This window comes from Canis aureus, chromosome 23, assembly GCF_053574225.1.
Source record: "Canis aureus isolate CA01 chromosome 23, VMU_Caureus_v.1.0, whole genome shotgun sequence".
NCBI lineage: Eukaryota > Metazoa > Chordata > Mammalia > Carnivora > Canidae > Canis > Canis aureus.
This window is the reverse complement of record NC_135633.1, coordinates 11,039,092-11,061,816: the sequence shown is the minus strand read 5'-3', so window position 1 is coordinate 11,061,816 and position 22,725 is coordinate 11,039,092. Positions and strand designations below refer to the sequence as shown.

At 39.8% G+C, this 22,725-nt stretch overlaps 1 protein-coding gene and 1 long non-coding RNA gene across 5 annotated transcripts in view; one reads left to right on the top strand and one right to left on the bottom strand.

Annotated features, from left to right (window-relative positions):
- The window catches only part of PIK3C2A (phosphatidylinositol-4-phosphate 3-kinase catalytic subunit type 2 alpha), a 118,049-nt gene extending 100,560 nt beyond the window's left edge, over positions 1-17,489 (bottom strand). For 2 of the 4 annotated variants that reach the window (XM_077866317.1, XM_077866320.1), the window contains exon 1: positions 17,352-17,489. The gene's annotated coding sequence lies outside the window, so the exon portion shown is untranslated. Of the gene's footprint in view, positions 1-16,148; positions 16,337-17,341 lie in introns of all 4 variants that reach the window. The other 2 variants (XM_077866318.1, XM_077866319.1) reach the window with 2 other exon arrangements.
- An 86-nt stretch (positions 17,490-17,575) lies between these two features.
- The window catches only part of LOC144294596 (uncharacterized), a 29,521-nt gene continuing 24,371 nt past the window's right edge, over positions 17,576-22,725 (top strand). The window contains exons 1-3 of the long non-coding RNA XR_013361946.1: positions 17,576-17,704; positions 17,816-18,067; positions 19,066-22,371. This is a non-coding gene — a long non-coding RNA (uncharacterized LOC144294596). The remainder of the gene's footprint in view (positions 17,705-17,815; positions 18,068-19,065; positions 22,372-22,725) is intronic.

The following is a 22,725-nucleotide window of genomic DNA, read 5'->3' as shown; positions in this document are numbered from 1 at the left end:
ATTTACTTATTCATGACACACACACACACAGAGTGAGAGAGAGAGAGAGAGAGAGAGGCAGAGACACAGGCAGAGGGAGAAGCAGGCTCCATGCAGAGAGACCAACGTAGGACTTGATCCTGGGTCTCCAGGATCACACCCTGGGCCGAAGGTGGCGCTAAACCGCTGAGCCACCCGGGCTGCCTAGGTAACCAATATAAATATATGAATGGGACACTTTACCTTCTTTTTTTTATATTAAGTCTTCAAAACATGGTATATATTTCACACTTAAACATTTCAACTTAGAGTAGCCATATTTCAAGTGTTCAAAAGCCAATGGTGGCTATTGGACAACTTACAGCTAGAATTAATAAGGAAAGGAACAAAAAGCATGGTGAACAAGCATTAATTTCTGGATGATAAAGAAAAATGTATCTTCCAGAAAATCATCCTTTCCCTCAAGTCAATAAAATAAAACATTTCCAATGTCTATTAGTTAATTTGTAGGGGAAGAAAAAGAATTCTTTAAGATTTTATTTATTCGTAAGAGACATACAGAGAAGAGAGGCAGAGACATAGGTAGAGGGAAAAGCTGGCTTGGAGGGAGCCCAAAGTGGGATTTGATGCCAGACCCGAGGATCACACCCGATGCCAAAGGCAGCCGCTCAACCACTGAGCCACCCAGGAGTCTCATGGGGAAGAAAAAATTTAAGTCCCATAGGTAACATACAGCTTTCTTTTTTTTTTAAGATTTTATTTATTTATTCATGAGAGACACACACAGAGAGAGGCAGAGACACAGGCAGAGGGAGAAGCAGGCTCCATGCAGGGAGCCTGATGCGGGGAGCCTGATGCGGGACTGGATCCCGGGTCCCCAGGATCAGGCCCCGGGCTAAAGGTGGCGCTAAACCACTGAGCTACTGGGGCTCTGTCCATTTTCTCATAGGATTTTTCTTTATGAATCATTATGTATTAGTAAAATTATCTGTTAAATGCACAGCAAACATTTTTTTCTAGATTTATTGTTTTCCTTTAATAGGCTCCATTCTCAGCATGGAGCTCAACTCAGGGCTTAAACTCACAACCCTGAGGTCAAGACCTAAGCTGAGATCAAGAGCTAGACACTTAACTGAGCCACCCATGTGCCTGTAGGTTTACTGTTTTTTCATTCATTTTTTTTAAACGATTTTATTTATTTATTTATTAGAGAGAATGCACAAGAGGGGGAAGGTCAGAGGGAGAAGCTGACTCTTCACTGAGTGGGGAGCCCGATGGTGGACTCAATCCTGGGAGTCCTGACCTGAGCTGAAGGCATATCCTTAACCCAACTGTGCTTCCACTGGCATTTTTAGTGGTTAATTTTTTTTTTAAGTTTGTTTATTTAAGTAATCTCTACACCCAGTCTGTTGTTCAAGCTCAGGACCATGAGATCAAGAGATATATGCTCCTCTGACTTAGCCAACTAGGCACCCCTAATGGTTATTTTTGTTTTTCAGCATCTAGTATACACCCAATAATAAATATTTATTGAAGAAATGAAGGAATTATGTGGTGCTTGTTTACCAAAAAGGTTTTTTTTTTAATGAATATGTATTTAAATATTCTTTCAAGGCTTTGAATCATAGCCTTTATGCTGAGGTTAACTAGAAATTCCATGGGTTATTTTGGCTTTATGATTCTATTTTTTTTTTACACTTAAATAGTTAATCTTTTTGCAATTTTGTAATCCTATTTGGCCGATTATAAACACACTTATCTATGAAATATTGTTTTCCAATTGTAGAACAATTAGAAATTACATACTTTAAAAATATGTACCAAGAATACTAGGACAGACCTTAGTTAAAAGGCTGCTTCTCAGAAAAAAAAAAAAAAAAAAAAAGGCTGCTTCTCCCTCTGCCTATGTCTCTGCCTCTCTCTGCGTCTCTCATGAATAAAATATTTTTTTAAAATGCAAATTACCACATAAATAATTAAAGAATTAAAATAGAAAAAGCATATGGTGATCTCAATACATAGGCTTAGCCAATTATGAACAGAAGTTCCTTATTTGACCATGAGTAGCAACAAAAAAATCTTATCTAATAATAAAATCCTGAAAACTTCCCTGTTTAACCATGAACAAAAACCAGGATGCCCACCACCACTTCTATTCAACACTTTTATAGACTCCTAGACAGCACAGAAAAGAAAAAGAAAATTTAGGGTTAAATAGGACGAAATAAAGTATTGTGTGCAGATAAAAACTCAAAAGAATATATAGATAATAGCAATGCTAGATTTTAGCAAATTACTGGAAATGATGCCAATATACAAAAATCAATTGTATTTCTATAAACCTACAACAAATGGTTAAAAAAGGCAATGTTCGGGGGATCCCTGGGTGGTGCAGCGGTTTGGCGCTGGGCGCGATCCTGGAGACCCGGGATCGAATCCCACGTTGGGCTCCCGGTGCATGGAGCCTGCTTCTCCCTCTGCCTGTGTCTCTGCCTCTCTCTCTCTCTCTGTGTGTGACTATCATAAATTTAAAAAAAAAAAAAAAAGGCAATGTTCAAAAACACAGTATTTACAGTAACACACATAAAACCCCCCAACTAGCAATACATGTAACAACAAGTTGTGGGGGAAATTATAAAACTTTACTGACAAATACTAGGAGTATCTGAATGTAAGTGATATTTTTCCATGTTTACAAACTTGAAAACTTAATTTTATACAGATGTCACCTCTCCTGAAATCTATAGGCTCAATGAAATCCCAAGCAAAATTCAATGGCTTTTGAAATAGAAATTGACAAGGTGATTCTAAAGTTTATTCAGTAACCAAAAGGGCCAAAATAACTAAACCCTCTTGAAAAAGAACAAGGTAGGGATGTCTGGGTGGCTTAGCGGTTGAGCATTTGCCTTCAGCTCAGAGCGTGACACCGTGGTCCTGGGATCAGGTCCCACATGGGGCTTCTTATATGGAGCCTGCTTCTCCCTCTGCCTCTCTGTCTCTCATGAGTAAATAAATAAAATCTTAAAAAAAAAAAAAAAAAAAAGAACAAAGGAAGATTTGCTCTACCCAATAGAGACTTACAAAACTAATTTTATTTAAGATAATATGATATTTATGCAGGAAGAGAAATCTAGTAACAGGCTGAGGTCAAAAACAGAAACACGTACAGAGACACCTGATTTAAGACAAGTGGCATATCAGAACACAGAGAAAGAACTGCCTTTTCAATAAATGAAGCTAGAACAAATGGAGGGAAAACAAAATGGATTCCTACTTCTCCCCATAAGCAAAAATCAACTCAAGGCAAACCAAATGTCTAACTGTAAAAAGAAAACCCAGAATCAGAAAAGGGTAAAATTTCTAAAACAAGATGGAAAGCACTAACCATAAGAGAAAAATAAATTTGACTATAATCAAGAACTTTTATTTATCAAAAGACACCAAAGATAAAAACAAGCCACAGAAAGATATCTTTAACACATAACCAAAGGACTCAAATCCTAGATAAATAACTTTTACAAATTAAAAAGAAAGATAATCATAAGAACCTTCAAATAACATTGCCCACAACAGTCCCATATAGGAACTAACCTGGAAGTGGTCATTAGCTCAAGCTCCACTTCCTCTCTCATCTCCAGAGGTCAGACGATGAAACTGAAAGTTCCAATTCTCTAAACATGCCTCAGTCTTTCTGGCGACTAGCTACATCCTGCTATCTAGGGATCCCAAACACTATTAATTTCATTAGCATACAAAAGAAACTCTGGAAATTCCAAGGGCTTTAGGAGTTGCATGACAGGAACCAGGCACAAAGACCAAATATTTATTTTTTCTTACATCACAGTTCATTCAGTGGAATTCTATATAGTAATGCCAATGAACAAACTAGAACTCTAAGGAAAAAACAGCAGGGACGCCTGTATGGCTCAGCGGTTGAGCGCCTGCCTTCTGCCCAGGGTGTGATCCTGGAGACCCAGGATCCAGTCCCACGTCAGGCTCCCTGCATGGAGCCTGCTTCTCCCTCTGCCTGTGTCTCTGCCTCTCTTTCTGTGTCTCTCATGAATAAATAAATAAAATCTTAAAAAAAGAAAAAAAGAATATTTACATAATGGTAAAACTGTGAAGAAAAGGAAAGGATTCTCAAAAGTTAGCATGGTGGTTATTCATGGAGGGAGAGAGAGATTCCTGATCAAGGATAAGTACATTGGGACTTATGAAATCCAATGTTCTGGTTCATAACCTATTGATTGTTTACAAGTCTATTTTTTAAAAAATATTTTTTTTATTTATTCATGAGAGGCAGAGAGAGAGAGAGAGAGGGAGACACAGACACAGGCAGAGGGAGAAGCAGGCTCCATGCAGGGAGCCTGATGTGGGACTTCATCTTGGGACTCCAGGATCACGCCCTGGGCCGAAGGCAGATGCTCAACTGCTGAGCCACCCAGGTATCCCTACACAAGTCTTTATTTTACAATTACTTGTTAAATAATCATATATGCTTTATGCACTTTTCTGTGGGTTATTTCACAATAAAAAGAAAACCCACTCCCTATGTTTTAAATTTAAATATTTTACATATTTTCATAACTATATTATACATGGGATGTGAAAATTAACAACACCTACAATTAATAGATCTGTGGGGTTTTTTTTTTTAATTCACATGTGGCAAATTATATGAACATAAAAAGCTCAACTTTGGGATCCCTGGGTGGCGCAGCGGTTTAGCACCTGCCTTTGGCCCAGGGCGCGATCCTGGAGACCCGGGATTGAATCCCACGTCAGGCTCCCGGTGCATGAAGCCTGCTTCTCCCTCTGCCTGTGTCTCTGCCTCTCTCTCTCTCTCTCTGTGCGACTATCATAAATAAAATTTAAAAAATTATTTTAAAAAATCTTTAAAAATAAGCTCAACTTTTTAATAATGTCATAAAAATATAAATAAGAGCAATATTGTCCCTTTTCATTTGCCAATCTATCAGCTAAATTAAGGACACTGCTCTTACTCATTAATGGATATAGAGAAAGGGTAAGACTGCAAAATAAAACAACAAAAATTATGATTTCTCAGATTTTCACGATCTGTGAATCACTTAATGGGCATTGTACATAACATGACTTATGTAAAAAAAAAAAAATCATTGCATTCTAAAATACAACATTTAAGGGTCACCTGGGTGGCTCAGCCATTGAGCATCTGCCTTCAGCTGGGGGCATGATCCCGGAGTCCCAAGATTGAGCCCCACATCGAACTTCTGCAGGGACCCTGCCTCTCTCTCTGCCTATGTCTCTGCTTCTCTTTCTGTGTCTCTCATGAATAAACAAATCTTTAAAAAAATAAAATACAACATTTAAAAATACATACTTCTATCGGCAAGAGATGACTGCACACTATCACCAATGTATGGTATATCCAGCAAATTTATCTTATTTGAATTGGATTAGAAAATCTTAATCCGATTATAGCTTGTCAGGAAGGCAGCCAATGTTTGATGGTAACTATCAAATAGTTATTGATATGTACATAAAATTTTATAGGCTCCACCTTCAAATATTTCTTGAATCTGAGCATTTTTTCTTTATATTCCTGCTACTATCCTAGACCAGCCATTATCTGTTGCTTGGATTACTGAATAGCTATCCAATCTGTTTCTGCCAAACTTCCACCCTCCACCCTCAGACCACTCTTAACACTGCAGCCAGAGTGATATTGAAAATCTTAGATCTTCTTACCCCTCCACTCAGAACTTTCAACAGTTCCCTATCTTACTCAAAGGAAAGGCAAAATCTTTACAACAGTCCACCAGGCACTCTAATACCTGGTCCCCTATTACTTCTCTCCTATAACTCTCTTCTCTGCTACTGTCCAACTAGCCTCCTTGTTCCTCAAGTACATACTTCTCACTCAGAGCCTTTGCTCTTCTGTTCCCTCTGGACTGCTCTTCTTCCCCTGGATAGCTGAATGGCATACTCTCACCTTCACATCTTCATTGAAAAGGTGACTTTGGAGTAAAGTCCTCCTTGATAATCAAGTTAAAACTGCAACTTTTTCTAACTCCACTGCCTATGCACTTTACTCACCATCTCCTTAGCATTTAGTACAATCCAATGTACTATAGATTTTACATATATATTTTATTGTCTAGCTTTCCCCCTCTAGGCTATAAATTTTATGAAGGTAGGATTTATCTGTTAGGCTCATCCTATATCCCCCCAGCACCTAGAACAACCCTAGAACAAGCAAGCTTTCATTCAAATGTTAGTTAAACAAATAAATGAAATTTAATCTAATATGCACCAGATTAGGAAGCAATTTTTTATTGTAGAGTGCCTCAAGTATTCTGTAAGATACTTAAAAGTACATAAAAATATCTTACCAAAAATGAGTATTTCTAAACTAAGAAATACCATAGATTTTTAAGCTACTCTTTTTTTTTAAGAAAAAAAAAAAAAAAAAGAGAGAAAAAATTATTTATTTATTTATTCATGAGAGAGAGAGAGAGAAAGGCACAGAGACCAGGCAGAGGGAGAAGCAGGCTCCATGCAGGGAGCCCAACTCAGGACTTGATCCCGGGTCTCCAGGATCATGCCCCGGGCCGAAGGCAGCGCTAAACCGCTGAGCCACCTGGGCTGCCCTTTAAGCTACTCTTACTGCATTATTTTCATTTAAAGTATTTGGAAGTCATCTTAAATGTGCCAAATTATAAACCATTAACTTCTTTCTTTGAGGGAATAAAATTATGTATTACTCTCAGAATTGTTTTTCAGAGCCACATGGTCCTCTCCGTCAGACCAAAACACATAACTATTTTGAAGTACTTGTGGACAATATAATTCATGTCTGCTTATTGCTTAGAAATATGGGCCCTGGGCTCGACAGAGCAATTTCACTAAAGATGAATCTTGAGGCGTTACCTATGTAAAACTAAAGACCTGAAGTCATGACAATAACTTTCAGGCACCTCCCTGAAAGATGGAGACAGGGCAAAAGAGCTGAAAGAGCTCCCCCTGAAGCATGTGAGCCTACCTGAAGTATAAGGCAGTCACCCTCCAGAGGAGGACTGGCAGGTAAGGAGGGAAAGATCCACCAGAGGCACTCCAAACTTTTGGCTACCAATAGCTGGGGATGGGGCAGGAGAGCTGAGAAAAAAGCGCTCCAAAGTATTCTAGCTCTTTATGAAAGATAGATGCCCTCCAGAGGCTGCGCTAAGGGCAGCAAGATAGAGATCTCTGAGACACAGAAAACCAAGAACAAAATAGAGAACAAAGAGACTTTCCAGCAACCTAAAAACAAACAAAAAACTAGCAGCTAGGCTGTAAAACAAATCTCTAGAATCAAATCAGTGTTCAGATCCCAAATACTCCTGAAGAGAAATTCATCAGTGTCATCCAAAGTACTTCAACCCAGCGGTAAACTGAATCAAAGTCACAACAAAGTACAGACCCATCTTACTTGCAAATCAGACTTTCTCAACTTAGTGGCCTGCCAGAATAAAAGAAACTTAAGTTGTGCTAATATATAATCAAAGATTATGAGACTAAGAAAATGCGACCCATGGTCAAAGAAACAGTCAAAATAAGCAGATACAGAGATGGCCCAAATGTTGGAATTATCAAAGAGGAACTTTAAAATAATTAGGATGAAAATACTAAATGTAGTAGAAAAAATGAAGATGCACAAAGGGAGGGGGTGGCAGTTTCAGCAGAATGACACAAATTACAAAAAAAAAAAAAAAAAAAAGAATCAAATAGAAATACTAGAAAAATAAATCCGAAATGAAGAATTAGACTGAACAGCATTAGAAAAGATTGGCAAACCTGAAGACGAATCAAGAGGAAACATCCAAACTATGAGGAAAAAAAGAGGGGAGAGAAAACAGCATGTCTATGGGACAATTTCAAATGGTCTAACATAACTGGAGTCCCAGGAGAGAAAAAAAAGAATGAAACAGAAAAAATATTTGAAGAATATTTGAAGAACTTTCTGCAAGTGAAGAAAGACATCAAACAAACCTAAGAAGTTTAGTGAAGCCCAAGCAGGATAAAAATATATTAGTGAATGATCACAGAGTAATGTAGATTAAGTGACTACTTGGAAAGAAGTGGCTTCAGTTCTTACTGGTAATTGTGGAGTTAGGGTCAAATCAATCTAATATACAGAAAAATACAATCTAATATACAGAAAAAAATTTTTTTCTAAAAAAAAAAAACAGGTAAGTTTCTATAATGACTAGGAGAATTTAAATCTTTACTCCAAATTTAGATATGTTAGATATACACCTGTATTTCTAGTTTAGGGTATGACACAATCAAGCTTTTTTATTTAAACCTAATTTTACTCTGGATTTTTATTTTTTTATTTTATTTTTTTTTAATTTTTTAATTTATTTATGATAGTCACAGAAAGAGAGAGAGGCGCAGAGACACAGGCAGAGGGAGAAGCAGACTCCATGCACCGGGAGCCCAACGTGGGATTCGATCCCGGGTCTCCAGGATCACGCCCTGGGCCAAAGGTAGGCGCCAAACCGCTGCGCCACCCAGGGATCCCTACTCTGGATTTTTAGTGAAACTTTTTTCTTTTCGGTTGGAATGATAAAAATAATAAGCTAAATCACCAAACTCAATTAGCAAAAATAAAAAATATTCTCTCAAAAAATATTCTAAAATCTACATTTATCGATATGAACTTTAATTAAGCACTGTATTTCCAAGAAGGAAAAACACTGTACACTCAATTATTAGGTGTGATAGGAAAAAAAAAAGGTGTGTAAGAGACATTCATGTGAGCTTTACAACATTCAAAGATTTCCATTTGCTTTGCAGAAAAAAGACATATGGAAAACACAAACAGAAACCAGGAGACCAATTAATAAATAACTGAAATAATCTAGAAAACAACTAGAAATTACTTGAATGAGGTTGGCAGCAATGGAGATATGAAGAATGGTTTCCTTTAAACAAGCAAAGATGTTAAGCTTAGACAGTAAAAGAAACGAGGGAAATAACAGTGATGTCATAAAGAATGATTTAATTGGGGGGAGGGGATACTATTTTTAATGGTGTAGTCAAGGAAAAGATGAAATTGGAATAACCTGTACATAAAGGGTGAGTCATGGGAAAAGCCAAGAGCCTTCTTAAGCTTCCCAAATTTAAAGATGGATAAGCCTAGCCAGCTCCCACATCCTTTAACCTCCATAACACACTTTATAATTATGCTTTGCCCAAGTACTACAAGCAATTAATAAAGGGCTTGATTCTCCCTGACAGTCATTATATTACCCTCAGCTCTTAGGAGGAACATTCTACAAATAGAATCTTCATATAAAAGATTCTCAACAGGGCATTCATCAAGAATGCATTCTATATCTGCATATCTGTATCATTGTTTGGGAGGGGGCATGGAATGGGAAATACAGTTACAGCATGAGATTCCTGTTAAAAGATATTTTACTGACAAAGCAGTTTTCAATCTAACTCAAAATCCCAACAGTAGTACTGCTTTGTCAAGATATTTACTGAACTTTGAACTACTTTATTGTCCATTCATTTAACATGAATCATTAAATATACTCTGACATTACCCCAATTCCAACATGACAAATAACAGTAAATGCTAAATGTTATGGTATATGCCTCCATTTCCAACATAGCTTAAGACAGGAAAACATAAAACTGAATTATAACAGAGAACCCCCAAACAGGTAATAATAATGAAAAACTGACATTATTCTAGAATTTCCCTCCAAAATTCCATAATTTCTATGGCTAAGAAAATCTTGTTTTCAAATGACACTAACTGCATTAAACTGGTAGTTTTACAGAACAGTGATAATAAGGAAAAGAAAATGATGCAGCAACAAGACTTGAGGCTCAAATATCAGAACTCTTTAACTGTGTAATCTTAGGCAAACTACTTAATCTCCCTTTGTCTTAGGTTTTTTTTTTTTTTGTCTTAGTTTTCTTATCTTAAAAGATCGTATTTGTGTTGTCAGGATTAAGCCAAATAATAGGGGGATCCCTGGGTGGCTCAGCAGCTTGGCGCCTGCCTTTGGCGCAGGGTGAGATCTGGAGTCCCGGGATCAAGTCCCACATCAGGCTCCAGGTATGGAGCCTGCTTCTCCCTCTGCCTGTGTCTCTGCCCCCCCCTCTCTCTCTCTCTCTCATAAATAAATCTTAAAAAAATAATAATAAACCAAATAATATATTTATGCCTAGTTTATAACAGGCAGCTAATAATACATATATGTATTATATCTTTCCAATTATTGGAAATCAGTATACTCATACCATTAAAAAAAAAGGCAGCTTATGGGCAGCCCCAGTGGCTCAGTGGTTTAGCGCCGCCTTCAGTCCAGGGCGTGATCCTGGAGACCTGGGGTCAAGTCCTGCATCGGGCTCCCTGCATGGAGCCTGCTTCTCCCTCTCCCTGTGTCCCTGCCTCTCTGTGTGTCTCTCATGAATAAATAAATAAAATCTTTAAAAAAAAAAAAAAAAAAAAAGACAGCTTATTGGGGCACTTGAGTGGCACAGGTAGTTGAATGTCTGATTCCTGGGATCCCTGGGTGGCGCAGCGGTTTAGCGCCTGCCTTTGGCCCAGGGTGCGATTCTGGAAATCCGGGATCGAATCCCACGTCGGGCTCCCGGTGCATGGAGCCTGCTTCTCCCTCTGCCTGTGTCTCTGCCTCTCTCTCTGTGTGTGTGACTATCATAAATAAATAAAAATTAAAAAAAATAAAAGAAAAAAAAATGAATGTCTGATTCCTGGTTTCAGCTCACGCTGTGATCTCAGGGTCCTAAGATTGAGCCCTATGTTGAGCATGGAGTCTGCTTAAAATTCTCTCTCCCTCTCCCTGTGCCCCTCCTGCTTATGCTCACTCTCTCTCTAAAATAAATAAATCTTAAAAAAAAAAAAAAAAATGTGGCAGCTTGTCACCAATAATCACATGAAAAGATGTTCACTCATTAAGGAAATACACACCAAAACCACAATGAGATACCACTTCATTATCTACCAGAATGGCTAAAATTTTAAAAATGGAAAATAAGTGTTGATAAGGATGCAAAGAACTTGAAACCCTCATACTTTGTTGATGGGAATGTAAATTGGTGCAGCCACTTTGGAAACACTTTAGTGTTTCCCCAATAAATTAAACATAGAATTTCCATATGATCCAGCAATTCCACTCCTAGAAATATACATCCAAAAGTGTCTATTAGCGTGTACACTAATGCTCATAGCAGTATTCACAATAGCTAAGTTAGCAACAATGCAAATGTCTATCAAAAATGGATACACAAAATGTGGTGTTTCACTGAATCTCAAAAGCTTTATGCCAAGTAAAAGAAGTCAGACTCAAAAGGCTGGGGTGCCTGGCTGGCTCCGTCAGAAAAGTGTGTGACTCTTGATCTTGGGGTCGTGAGTTCAAGGTATTTAGATTACTAAATAAATAAACTAAACTAAAACTAAAAAGAAATTTTTGGGGAGGGATGACTTCCTCTGAGTTGCAGATGACCATTTTTTAAAAAGGCTGAATATATACAGGACATTCAGCAAAAGCAAAAAATAAACAGGAATAAAAAATATCAGTTGTTGGGCAGCCTGGGTGGCTCAGGGGTTTAGCGCCGCCTTCAGCCCAGGGCATGATCCTGGAGGCCTGGGATCAAGTCCCACGTCTGGCTCCCCACATGGAGCCTGCTTCTCCCTCTGCCTGTGTCTCTGCCCCTCTCTCTCTCTGTGTGTTTCTCATGAATAAATAAATAAAATCTTTAAAAAAAAGTTAAAAAAAAATATCAGTTGTCTAGAAGGTAAGTGAAAGGGACTGATTACAAAGGAGAAAGGATACTTTTTGGAGCAATAGAAATATTCTGTTTCTTAATTGTGGTGGTGGCAGTTAAATGCTGTCACTATCTCTTAATTTCGAAGGTTGCTACCTAAAACAAATGAATTTTACTATAAGTAAATTATACCTCAATAAATCTGATTTTTTTTTAAAATCTCTAAATAGTTACAGGGTCATGTTATATATTTCAATACAAGTAGAATTCCTATCTGATAAATGTCATGAGATCCAGGCTACATGCTGGAAGCCAAAGACCACCTTTTCCCAACTCAGCACTGTAGTCTAACGTATTTAGCCTGAACTAAAAAGAAAGGTTAGAACAGTTATAAATTATGTTATGAACACATATACAGTGACTTCATAAATCAACCTGGTTATGGATACTCATAGCACTATGGTTTTGTTTATAGATAATAATTAGGTCTCCTTCAGAGCTTATCTTGGGGGAAAATACATGCTTCCCATAATTCCCTAACTACAAATAAAACATTTGAAAAAATGTTTTCCTGTTTCCTAATTAGACAGGTATTTTTTCTGTGTCTATCACTCCAACATCCACATTCTTTTCCCACCTCACCAGAAGGCAAAGTATCTGCACTCATTTCCCTCCATTGTCTTCTCTCATTGTCCCTACCCTTTTATCTTGAAAGAGGCTATTGTCTTTGCTTTTCCCCTCTCTCTCCACAGCCACAGAACTTTATTAGTGTTTTTTTTTTAAAGTAGGTTCCACATCCAACATGGGGATGCAACTCACAACCCCAAAATCAAGAGTCATACACTCTGTCGTCTTATGCCCCCATAACAGAACCTTAATACTTAATGCCTTCCTGGCTCCACTGATATATTTCCAAAAGTTTTTATAGGAAAAATTTTTTTTAAATAGCCTGTTTTTAAATAGCCTGTTTCAACTAAGTTTCCCATACTGCAAATTTTTTAACCAATTTTCTTATCATTGTCTATTCCTTTCTCATACTCAAACTCCTTATCAAATCTATACTCATTTCACTAGCATTACTCTGCTGCTCGTTTACAGTCACGAACTTCTCCTTCAGTCCTCTTTACTCTCCCACTTACGCTCACTTACTCTCTAAATAAATCTTTTTTTTAAAAAGGCAGCTTATCACCAATAATCACATGAAAAGATGTTCAATACCATTACACATTAAGGAAATGCAAACCAAAACCACAATGAGATACCGCTTCATATCTACTAGAATGGCTAAAATTTTTAAAATGGTAAATAAGTGTTGATAAGGATGTGGAGAAATTCAAATTAGCCAATTTAATCACACTACGTAAGCAACAAGTTCACAGTCTGTGCTAAGATTTCCTAAATTACTCAAATAATATAAAAGTTCTGTCCACTGGCCTGTAAGTTCTTTATTGCAGAGGTCAACTTATTCTCATCTCTTACTTCACCTGTCTGTCCTTATCTTTTCAAACAAACCTGCAAATCCTTCCATAAACCTCTATCTTATTTTCTCTAAGTTTTTCCCCCAAGTTGTTCCCTATGCATTGAAATAACTGTCCCTGAAACCTCATCCCCTTCTTCCTACACTAACAGCTTAAGATCTAAACTCTTTACTGAAGGGGCACCCGGTTGGCACAGTGGGGAAAAGCATGCAACTCTTGATTATCTTACATTGGGTGTAAAGAATTGAAGAAAAAAAAAAAAAAAAGATAAATATTGTTAAGCCAATAATAATTGCTTTTGAATCTATTAAAATCAAGAGTGTTTAAAAATCCCATTTGCAGTCAGCCAGTGTGGATGGAACAGGGAAGCAAAACAAGGGGCTTGAACCCCACCATATCAGGGCTCAAAACCTGGTTCTGCCATTCACTAACTGTAGTCATGATCCAGCTACTTATTCTTCCTGAGACTAGAATTCTTCATCTGGAAAGTGAGGACCATAAACTTATTTAAAAGACGAAGGAAAAAAAAAATCCCACTCGCTTTTGTACCCAAATAGCTAAATTAAAAATTTTAAGAAACCCAAAATGTAGTTTAAAATTGTATAAACCTCCTTGTTAACTGCCTAAATTATCAATGTGCACGCTCCATCAGTTATAAATAACAGATTGTAGACAAAAGGATACAACACATATATAAATGCACCGAGTTACCAAAACTGTGACTCCAGCAGAACAGGAAAAACAAATTTTCTTCTAGTCTCAAACTTAACCCTGTGAACAACCTGAAAGATATCCCATAACAATATCATTCCCAAGTATGACAATAATTCCAATAAAAGATTCAGTATGAATATTATCAAAATGATGAGAAATTACAAATTACTGGTAATATATTTCTTACAGGAGTTGCTTTTCCTTTTTAAGCAGGAATCCACCATAGGAAAGCAGAGCTTTTATACTGCCTATCTGCATTATTCCATATGTTAGCTACTAACCACAAGCAGCTACTGAGTGCTTGAAATGTGGCTAGTCCAAAGTGTGATGTTTTAAGTGTAAGATGGACATCAGATTTCAAAGACTTATCAAAAAAAAAAAAGTAAAATATCTTAACATATGTGGTTCTCATTTAGTATTCCTACTGGACAGCATTTAGATATAAACTCTCAAATAAAAAAAATGGATACCAGAGTAAGCCTCTTGGTTAGCGTCTCACTGCTTGGTAGTATCACAGCAAGGTCTGGAACTTCTGTCATCTTTTTTTTTTTTTTTTTTTTTTTTAAGATTCTATTTATTCATTTGAGAGAAAGTGAGAGGGAGTACCAGTGAAGGGGAGGGGTAGACGGGGAAACAGACTCCCCCCTGCGTGGGGAGCCTGACACAGGGTTCTACCCCAGGATCCTGCCTTAAGCCAAAGGCAGATGCAGAACTGACTGAGCCACCCAGGTGCCCCAGAACCTGATCACCTTTATTCCACTCTCATTAAGGAAGAAATTAATCCGTTAAGACTCAACTTGAGCATCACCCTTCCTCAGATCCACTCATTCCCCTTCTCCAGCCCATGTGATCACATTCTTTTCAGTACTTTGGACCTACTGCTGCCCTTATAAACATACTGTCATAATCTGTGTGTCTCATTTTTTTCTATCCCTCAAACCACTGCAGTGCCAGGCATCCTTGCAGGCCCTCTGAAAACAAAATCTTTCAGAAGGTTAATGCTTAGCCCTCCTACAACAAATCAAATGTACTGAAACATTCACCTTTATCATTTACCTGCATTAACATGGCAAATATAATAAAATGGATAATTTACATTATCAAAGTAAGTAACAAGTTACAAAGCATTGAAAAAAAAAAAAGAAAAAAAGTCCTTTGCACTGCTGCTCTGAATAGTTTGGTCTGATGCTCTGATAAGAACTCTGAACTCTTGAGAAATTCAACACCCTCGTTAGGTGTAAGTTCACTTATTCAATGTGCTTACAAGTGCAAAAACATTGTGCTAGATTAAAGAAAGATTCCTGGACATGGAACTGATGCAACAATCTTCAACTGAAAATTTTAGAACCGTTCATGGCAGAAAGGAGAAACAGAATCAAATGGTTAATACACAGCTAATTATCTAAACTTCTAGTTACTAACTTCTGTAAGTGCAGTCGCGAAAACTTTTATGTTCCATGAAACAGGAAAGGTTGTGAAACCTATGGATGAAAACATTAAAATACATTGCTTGCCAAGAAACGATGCAAGCAACATGCATACAAAACAGATTTTTGTAAGAAAAAAAATGCTTCAGAATCTTTAAATTCAGGCAATATTGGGTGGGGGTGGGGTGGGAGTGACTGGGTGACGGGCACTGAGGGGGGCACTTGATGGGATGAGCACTGGGTGTTATTCTGTATGTTGGCAAATTGAACACCAATAAAAAAATAAATAAAAAAAATAAATTCAGGCAAAATTACTTGTAGTAGTTATATATATATATATATGCTTGATATCTACATATCTACTTCTGAATTAATTTGAGCTAAATAACAAAATCTCTCTATTCTCAGTCATAATGCTTTTCGGTATTCAAAAAATGGTCTTAATATGAAACAAGCAACTATCTTCAACTGCATAGACCTCAGTTAGAGCACTTCAGTCTAATTTGCCATGGTGAGTAAGAGTAGGTACTAACACCGAGTGTGGCACAACGCTCAAAGGAGTCTCCTGTGGAGACTTAATCACAAGCCAAGGAGGCAAAGGTACAAAGTCTCTTCTGGAATCAGTGTTCTGGACCTCCAAACAGGCTTCCCCCCTCTATACTAATGTCTGCGGCTCTTCTGATACCTTTCTTTTTTCTGCCTCTCTTATAATCTGTGGCTTTGACACAACATATTAAACAATTTTCCCAGCAGAGCTTTTGGGTGGTCCGACACCCACCTGGAACAATTTCAGGGTACCTCTTTAATAGGTAATGTTGTTGGGCAGCCAGGGTGGCTCAGCGGTTTAGCGCCGCCTTCAGCCCAGGGCCTGACCCTGGAGACCCGGGATGTAGTCCCACGTCGGGCTCCCTGCATGGAGCCTGCCTCTCCCTCTCTGTGCGTCTCTCATGAATAAATAAACAAAATCTTCAAAAAAATAATAATAAGTAATGTTGTTCAAAGATGAAGATCTCCTTCCCTACAGCACCCACTGTCCAGATTAAAAATAAAACCACAACCTCAACTTCTATCCGGCTAATTAACAGAAGGGAAGGAACTACCACAGGCGCTCTCTTCCACATGCTTTATCCCCACACTTTCTTCCTCCCTCAGTTTTCTTCCTCATTTCCCTCGTGAAGCCCTGCTCCCACCCCACCCCCCCGAAGAAATTTCCACAACTAGAGCAATCTCCTTTTTAAAGCCAAACCATTTAGTGAGGAAAAAGAAGTATGCGTTTTTTTTTTTTCCTCCCCTTCTTCGATTCTGTATTGTTCCTCCGTCACTCAGGAAGAGTGAAGCAAATATTTTTCATCTGACCGCACTCCCGGAAAGATGATGCACTAAACACACACTTAAATAATACTGTTCTCCCGAAGCAAGTGGATTCGCGGCAAAAAAAAAAAAAAAAAAAAAAAAAAAAAAAGGCAGCAAATGGGAAAAAGTGTGAAGAAGAAAAACAAAAACAAACAAACAAAAACAAAAAGACATTATCCCCAAAGCTGGAGATGGGACAAGGAGGCGGAGGGGGTGCGGGGAGACGACCCAGACGTGCCACACACTTCGCCAGAAGCGAACGATTCAACAAGAGGGCAGGACCGGCCTCAGGGACTCCGACCCGGTACCGAAGGACAAGGGGGGGCTCTGCCCTCCGCCCGCGGGCGAAACTAACTCCCAGGCGCCCCGCCAAGAGGGGCCTACGGGGGGCGCGGGCCCCTCGCCCCTCAGGCGGGGCGGCCGGACACGGCCTGGGTGGAAGCAGGGCCCGGGGGAGGTGAGTCGGGCTGAGGCGACGCCAAGAGTACCAGAGAGAGGGTCAAGGCGGGCGCCCGGGACCGGGGGCCGCGGCAGGGGACCCTCCCATCCTGGGCGCCCCCGGGCCCCTCGCGGCCCCTGCACAGCGGGGCCCCCGGCACCGGCCCCCGCCGCACCTACCGCTCCTCACCTCACGGCGCCCGAGCCTCTGCCTCCACCACAACCCGAGCCGCCGCAGCAGCCGCGGTGCGAGCCATTTCCCTCCCGGCCGCCTCAGCCGCCGCCAAGAGCCTCGGCGGACTCCGCGGCCAGCCAAGCACAGCACGTCACTTCCGGCCAGGGAAGCCCCGCCTTCCGCGCCCAGGCTTCGGCGGGATTGGCTGGCGCCGACGGCCTACCTGAGGTGGTGGGCGGGGCCTGGGCGCGTCCCGCGAGGCTGGAGCTCGGGCGGTGGGGGCCGGGCTGCGGCTTCCCCTGGGAAATGCCGAGTCGGCTCGGGACGTCGCTCCCGGCAGCACCAGCCCGCGGCGGGGATGGGGGATGGTGAGGAAGGGACGGGGGGCGGGGGATGTACCTCCTGGGACCCCAGCCGGCCACTGTGCGGCCGGGCGTCCGCCAACCAGCGAAGTGCTCTTGTTCCCGTGCCCTCTCCAGGGACCTCAGCAAGTCTGCTCCAGCCTGGCCGTGGTTCCCAGATTGCTGGTTTGGGCCCCAGGCCGCGGTGAGGTTAGTTTGCGGCTGGAAAACTTGAAAGGCACAGGCAAGATACGGAGTCCTGCAGGCCAAGCTGCATTTAGCGGCGGCTCACGGTGGATCAGGTGCTGCGGAGCGTCTAATTAGCAGCCCGTCACGTGGACTGCGTGAAGCTCCTTCACTCGGGTGTCTCACGTAGTCCTCAGCGGTCAGGTAAGGAAGATAGCCCGGTGACAGCCCCCGGCTAGGCGGAGACGGCTCTTGTCTGCACCTCAGAGGGTCTTCACAAGGCAATCTCCAAAATACCTGCCTCCCGACCAGTGACTGAGATTATGCTTGTAGAGGTTAGCCCTTAAGCATCCGATTTAAGAATTACATAACCATGTCGAGCAGATAGGAAAATTCTCCCCATTTCACAGATGGTGACGCCGGGAGCAGGATTCAAACTCCAATTCTGACTCCACAATCTGTAGCATTTTCCAGCTTTTTAAATCTTTATTTTATTTTTTTGCATTTACCATTTTTATTTCGCTATGCAGAAACATACATTTACCCTGCTCTGTGTGATGCAGTTGACAGTGTAATGGAGAATATATCTTTTTGAAGGCTGAACACTAAATAGTTTAATTACAGTGGAAATTCTGTACAATTTAAGGCTTGGCTCTGAACTCGATTGTAAATATGGACCAGATTCAAAATAAAACTTTTTTTTTCAAGTAAAACACTTTTTTTATTTTTCAAGTAAAAGAAGAAAAAATCAACTTAACACAAGGAAAAAAGAGGAAAACAAAGCAACAGAAGCCCAACAGATTTTTCTGGAGTGACATTTCATAATATTGTAAGCTAACAAAAACAGGTTTCTTCCCCCCAAACAATGACGATTTACATATTTAGTAGTTAGGGAACTCTTGGAAGCTTTCCATGTTGGATGCAGACCAAAGCAAACAAGGAAAAAATCACGTTAATATGTCCCTTAAACAGTGAGAGAAGGGGACACGCTCCTTCCAAAGGCTTACAATCTAATGTGGTAGACTGACTTGGGCCGCAATTCTCAGTAAAACAACAACCACAACAACAACAACACCTTTTTTTTTAAGTTGTGAGAAGACTAAGTAGAAACTTCCTTTCAACAAATAATGGGAAAGAAATCTTTTTTCTCTCTTCTCTCCCCCCCACCCCCCCCCTTTTTTTTTTTTTTTTTTTTTTGGTAGAGTGGATGTGAAGTGGATGAAGCCCCTCTAATTACTCTAATAAACATGCCTGCAACTCCCGGGAGATGAGACTGGATGGAGTTCTGAGTCTATGGAAGGAACTGCTCAAGGAAGCAACTGCACTCCTTGAGGTGGCTACTGACTCTTGTCCACCCACCTTTCCTACTCCAAGCTTTCCATCCCTTCCTCCCCTCCCCACCCCCACTTCCAGGCAGACTTTACACACCCTAGAAGAATGTCCCTTAGGAATCTGTTTAGTTCCACAGCATTGTTCTGCTTTATCTTCTCATCAAAGGAGGAATTTGTAGAATTGGCAGCTCTTACCCAAGATTAAAGGGGGAGGGGAAAACGATTTATCTCAGCTGGTTTCCTTGCTTCTGCTCCAGAACTGAGTGTGCCTTCAGAAAGAAGGAAGAGGCCTTGAGAGAACACTGTGTCTTGAGGGAAGATTAACTATTTGACTTTTTTTCAATCTTTTTTGTATTTTTTCTTATGAGAAATATTCTTTCTCGGTCCCAGCAGCAGAGAGCCCTTGCTTGGGTAAATTTCTTGTTGTAATTCTAACTTCATTATTTTATTATGCCTCTAAATGGCCTATATTTAGTAGGCTCTGATTGACCAGAAGGGTTCCAATAAGAAGAGAAAGAAAGGGAGTTTGATAGTTTTCCAGATACTAAAAAACCAGCATTCACAAATTGCCAGGTGTCAAGAATCAGAGTAGCCCTCCCTTAGCAGCTCATCTCTCTGGCAACGGGTGTATGAAGATGGATGTGTCAGCAATAGAAACACAAATTTCCAGGACAAACTGGTGCTGCTCTCATTTGGAACCAAAAGAGAACATAGCTGGCAGCCATTTCTCACTCTCCTACTAGCTTCAATATTAAGATTTGAAGGTAGAGAAAAGAATTGAGGAGGAGGCATTATATTTTTAAGTGTTCCAATCCTAAGCTCCCACAGAGAACAGCACCACAAATATTCCCAAACTTCTAGTACCAAATGAGAATTGGGCAACCTTGTTTTACCACAGGTTAAAAAAAGAGTGATATTTAGAGCATTTGCTAAGGTCAGGCCCTCTTAGTGCTTTACAAGTCATTGAGTTCCTCTAACAACCTCAAACAAGTGCCATTATTCTATCCTCATTTTGTAGCTAAGAAATTGAAGAACAGAGAGAATAACAAATTTGCCCATAGTCGCACAGATACTAAATGGTATAACTGGGATTCAAACTCAGGTCTAACTATAAGGCCCATACTTTTTTACCTTCACACTGCTCCCCAAAAGCCCATGCAGAGTTTAACAGCAAAAAAATAGCAACTAAAGGCCATTTATCAGTAAACCTAGTCTTCACTTTCCTTTTCCAGTGCTGAATCCCCAACTCTGCTGGGTCCTATACCACACAACGTAAAACCTATAGTTTCTACTTCTTAGAGATGACTATCTAAGGCAGATAACACTGTCATAAATGACATTAAGAACATTAAATGTTTAATAGCCAAACTGTATAAAGAGTCTAAATGTCCATCAATTGATGAATGGACAAAGATGTGGTTGATAGATAGATAATGGAATACTACTCAGCCAACAAAACAACTGAAATCTTGCCATTTGCAAGGACATGGATAGAGCTAGAGTGTATAATGCTAAGTGAAATAAGTCAGAGAAAAAGACAAATACCATATGACTTTACTCATGTGTGGAATTTAAAAAACAATATATGTTGGCAAATTGAATTTAAATTAAAAAAAAAAAGATGAATATACAGGATTGGGGGGTGGGGAAAAGAGAGAGGAAAACAAATCATGAGGCCTAACAGAACAAACTGAGGGTTGATGGAAGGAGGTAGGTGGGGGATGGGCGAGATGGGGGATGGGTATTAAGAAGGGCACTTGCGATGATGAGCACTGGGTGTTACATGTAAATGAGGAACCACTGAACCCTTCATCTGAAACCAATATAGAACTGTGTTGTTTAACTAGAATTTAAATTTTTTAAAAAAAGAAACATTAAATGTGTAGATAATGAAAGGATGTGAAGTTTGTAGAAGGAATAGGAAATGTTTGCCTTGTGATTCAGCCAAAAAAAAAAAGTACTGAGTCCTTGTTTTCAATATATCAGGCACTATTCTCTGTGCTAGGGATATAGTAGAGAACAAGATGAGGTGTCCCTGCCCTCACAGAGCTTAGAGTCCAAATCCAACAGGGGACACAAACATTAAACCCCTAATTAATTATTTATCTAAATTGTGGTAAGTGTGAAGGAAAATCACAGGCTTCTTTGCTTTATAATGGAAGGCAGAAAGACCTTCCCTGGGAAGTGGCATTGAGCTGAGACCTAAAGGATGAATAGAAATGAGTGACGATGCAGTAGAAATGAGTGAGGATGCAGTAAAAAGCATCCAAGGCAGAGGGACAGTGTGTGCAGAGACACTGAAGGAGGAAGGAGCATAGTTCAGCTAAGGAACTGAGAGGCCAGTGTTGCTGTTATACTGGGAATAAGAGGGAAGTGGCTTTAGATTTGGTAGTGTGGCAAGCAGATCATGCCATGTCTGGGAGACTATATTAAAATTTACATCTTTATCTTAAAAATGAGGAGAAGGGGTTTCAGTTCTCAAATGATCCAAGTTGCATCTTAAAAAGATTTCTTAAGGTTGGATAGAGCATATATCTGAGTGAGGCTACAGAGGATTTAGACAGCCCAGTTTGGAGGTTATTGCAACAATCTAGGGAAGTGATGATGGTGGCTTGAACTTTGCGTAAGACAGTAAATATAAAGCTGAGCCAGGGCTTTTGTCCTTGGAGACAGTCAAGTAGAGGAGAGAGATTTAGAAGCAAGTATGATGTAGTGAGCATTATTAGAGATATATGTAAGTAATTTTGGAAGTTTGAAAGCTCGGGAAAGAAGAGGGGAGGATGGAAAGTAATTAGTTATCTATTGCTGCATATCAAGTTACCCCAAAACTCAGTAGCTTAAAGCAACAAAAATTAACTCACAGTTTCTTTGGTCAGGAATCCAGGTATGGCTTAGGTGAGTGATTCTTCCTCAAAGTTTCTGATCAAGTTACAGTCAAGCTATTAGCTGCCAGTCTCATTTAAAGGCTTGAATGAAGAGAGATCCACTTCCATTTTTACTTACGTAGTTATTAGAAGGTCTTAATCTCTTGAAACATAGGTCTCTTCACAGGGCTACCTCACAACATGGCAGCTGGCTTCTCCAACATGAATAACCAAGAAAGAGCAAGAGAGTACAAGATTGTGTGAGAGAAAACATCCCTGAACAGAAGCTATGGTCTCTAACCTAACCTTCAAAGTGAGGTCCCATCACTTCTGCCATTCTCTATTCATTAGAAAAGAGTCAATCAGTCTTCATGAAGCGGGGAATATGCAAAAGTGAGGCATATACAAAGACTTGAATACTAGGAGGTCGGGGGTTACTGGGAGCCATCCTAGGAGCTGACTACTACAGCAGGTTTCCCAGAAGAGGTAACACTTGAAGTGGTTATATTGGAGTTTCCCAGGGGCATCTCAGGAGAAAGGACATTAAGAAAAGGGTATGTGAAATATACAGTGGTATCTTTCTATAAATTTACTTCGATGATTGCTACCAATATGCTTGCATCTTTGTGGAAAAAAAGATATACAGGGATATTCATTGAAGTGTTAT